We start from the raw sequence: 3,790 nt of genomic DNA on the forward strand, positions 1-3,790 counted from the left end.
AATAAAAAATAAAATAATTTTTTAAAAACATATATATAAAAAATAATATTATCATGTTAAAAATAAAAAGAAAATTATTATAAATTATTATTTTTATTATTTTAAAAATTATACTGTGGGTGTGAAATTATCTTTTTATTATTTTAAATACTATAATAAGTGATTGTGTGTATATTTTTAGTTTTTATCAATATATATAGATAGTTATAATTTAAAATTTTAAATATATCAAAACCGATTTAGGTTGGTCGAGTAATCAGCTTAGTTGTCGTCCACTTAAACAAGTGCTGAGAGTTCGAATTCTATCTCATATGTGTTACACATTAGCCAATTGCAGAATCTTAAATGAAATTTAAATTTATAATGGAATAATACTTAATATGTTGGGGATTGTAAGATGCCAAAAAAATATATCTATACCTAAATTTTGTTATATTTTTGCCCCACTATAAAATTTTTTTAGGTCCATCACTGATAATATGTATGTTTTTGCGTTCATCCGATACACAACGAAAGGTGAGGCTCTGAAGGCTATAGCAAAAATGAATCGTATACGATTGAGAGAAAAAATTGTGTACATGGGAGAAGCGAAGTATAGACGAACAACTGAGACAAAGGTCCGAAAGACAACTCGGGAAGGAGGTGATAGTCGAAAATAGACAAATTCTCAACCTCAGGGAGGAGATAACCGAAGGCAGGTAGAGAAACTAACAAGGCACCAAAAAGAACCAGACACACATAAAAATGGGTGGACGAAAAAAGTAGAAGTATCAGTGATGAAAGAGAATTTGGACTGGTTACAAAGAAGTCTGGTCGGTGGTGCGACGAAGGTAATTAGTTTTAGTTCCTTGAAGAAGATGATTGGAAAAAACCTGCCTCAAGTTGTCCAAGTATAGGAACTGGATGCGTATAAAATTCTTTTGACTTTCGATTCTGTATTGAATAGGAAGAAGTATATACGTTTAAAATGCATAGTCTCTTGCAATTCTTCCATAGTATATGGAGATGGGATGAAACAGAGCAATGTGAAACTCGAAGAGTGTGGTTAGAATATTACGGAGTTCCGTTACATCCGTGGTCAACAGATACCTTTAGTATGTTAGGAGGCCAATGGGCGGAGTAATCGGTTGTGACAAAGTGATAGAATTGTACATGTCTTTTAGTGTTGGACGAATGTAAATTAACACTTATATCAGCTTAATGGAATTTATGATAAGTCTTTGGGCGTACTTTGACGAGGAAAACCTTCTTTCTATTCTATAGAAGCGCCAATATGGATATGATAATGAATGGGTACATATTATGTATTAGTGAATTCGATGTGCTAGTGAAAGAAGTGGGACAGGAGACTTTTGAATTGAATTGTTATGAAGAAGCTAATGGAAAAAGTGACTATAACTGTGAACAACGAAGAACAGTTGTGAAAAGGGAGTGTGCGGATACGAGTTTTAGGAATGCACCGACTACAAAATCAGCAGTTTTCAACGACCAGGCAGTCGATGTGGTGATGGGGGAGTTGAGAAAAGACGAAAAAAAAAAGGCAGGTTGGTAATTCTTGAAATTATTTTAAATGAGTGGATTAATGATCATTTAAAATAAAATCAGGTAAAAATAATAACATATCAACCAATTTATAAAGGAATTGAAGGAAGAGCAGATTATGTAGGATGTGGTTATATTAATTATGAAGCTGATTCTGAAAATACAATTACATGAGTTTATGAAAAGAATTTTAATGGGCTGAAAAGAAAAGGTAAAAGGAATAAGAAAAAGAAGATTTTTTGTTGGCTTAGTACTAGGTTTAACTATAACAACCTTAGTTTTAAAAAAATAAATAACGAGTTATTAGTTTATTTATGATAATTGTTGATAATTTTATTTGAATATTTTTTTTAAATGTAATTAAATTAAATTTTAGGATAGTTTGAGTTTAAAATTTATTAGAATTTATAATTTATTTTAAATAATTGAGTATTTTATTAAAAATATTTTATAATTTAAAAACAAATAAATAGTATTCTTAAAAATAATTATATTGGATTAAATTTAATTTTTAATTAATATTCTACTCAAACCCTAAATTTTCAATTTTAAACCCTAATTTTACTCATCCTAATCTCTCTCACCCAACTCACACACACGTAACCAATAACCCTCCTCCCCACCTGTTTACTCCTCAGTGAACCACGTTCACATTTTTCTTGCTACTCATACCACAAGAAAATGGAGCATTTGTAACAAAAAATTTGTATCAAATTTAAAATTATTATAAATTATGATTTTTTTGTAACAATAATTAGTTATTGTTACAAATAAGAATATTTTGTAACAACGTGATTCCTTCTGTTACAAATTATGTTGGCTTTCGTATCGAATTGTTGTTTTGTTGCAAAATGTTATAATGTTTTACAACAAAAGATTATATTGTTGCAAAATCTAAAATATTTTGTAACAAGATATCGATTTGTCTCAAAAGCTCTAAATATTTTATAACAAAAAATTAATTTGTTACAAAATACAATATTTTTGTAACAAGTTATTTATTTGTCACGAAATTCAAAGAGTTTTTGTAACTAATAAAAAATTTTGTTTCAACATATTGAATGTAAGACTTTGAATTTTTGAAAATTGATATAATATTTAAAATGGTTATTATTCTAATTTATTTCTTCAGATCATCGAAATATACTGATAATTATGTGATGCATTAAATACTGTCCACTTATTATTACCTTATGAAGCCTTTTTTGACTCCTAGATAAACTCATATTTTGTGCTAGTTAAGCTCTATCTGACTTTCGATCCGTAGCTTATCATGTGTTGGTGTCTAAGACTCCATGTTATTGTATGCCGTAAGATATTGACTGTTCAATTTATTATCTTTTTCTTTTTCATAGATATTTATTATATTTTTTAAGTTAGCTTGAAGTTTCAATGAGAAAGATCATGTTAATTAGTACATGACTGCTTGTGTAAAACTAAATTATATTTTAAAATTTAAACCCCTTTCGATACTGACTTATCAGACTGAATTGCACTGCAATGTTGATGAAAAAATTAATTGAAACAATTGTCAAACAGAGGAGAAAATAGTGAAACAATAAGTCTTTTAGTTGATTAATTTGCATGATATTAGTTATATATAAGAATAATGGTGTTTGATAATATCATGCCTTCCTTTTCTTTCCTTATAAATTATTTGTTATCTTGTTTCTTTGAAATTGAAACTTCTCTTTTTGTTTCTGTGTTTTTGTCTTTTTAATATTTGCGGTTACTGTGTGATACAGCAAAGTCATGGATGTCTTCATAAAAGCTGCTAAATATATGAAAATTCCAGTTTGTAGGACCGATGACGGGCCTCTTCAAAAGCTCTTTATGCTAGTGAGGAGTGAGTTGAACCTTGCCTCAAGAACATTAAGGTACCTTATACTAATAATGTGTTGTGTTCAGATTCTCAAGGCCCATTATGTTCAGAGTTTTTCTTTTTCTTCTGTCCTAATTTTGAAGATAGATAATCTTGAACTTCAAATTTATTATTAAGTTACTAGATAAGTAATTATTAATTAGTATATATTATATATTATTATAATTATAAGATGATTGATTTTATTGTCTCACAAGTCAAATCTGTCTTATGAAACTTTATAGTATGATTATGTTTTTTTATGAAGTAAAAATATGAGAAGAATCAAATTCTGTGGTTTGTCTTATTCTTATTTTCATTCTCATTTATGTTTCTGTCGACCATTCTGTTGGCTGTTTTGCACCACGTGATAAAGAATTTTTGTTT

This window comes from Arachis duranensis, chromosome 6, assembly GCF_000817695.3.
Source record: "Arachis duranensis cultivar V14167 chromosome 6, aradu.V14167.gnm2.J7QH, whole genome shotgun sequence".
NCBI classification, from domain to species: Eukaryota; Viridiplantae; Streptophyta; class Magnoliopsida; order Fabales; family Fabaceae; genus Arachis; species Arachis duranensis.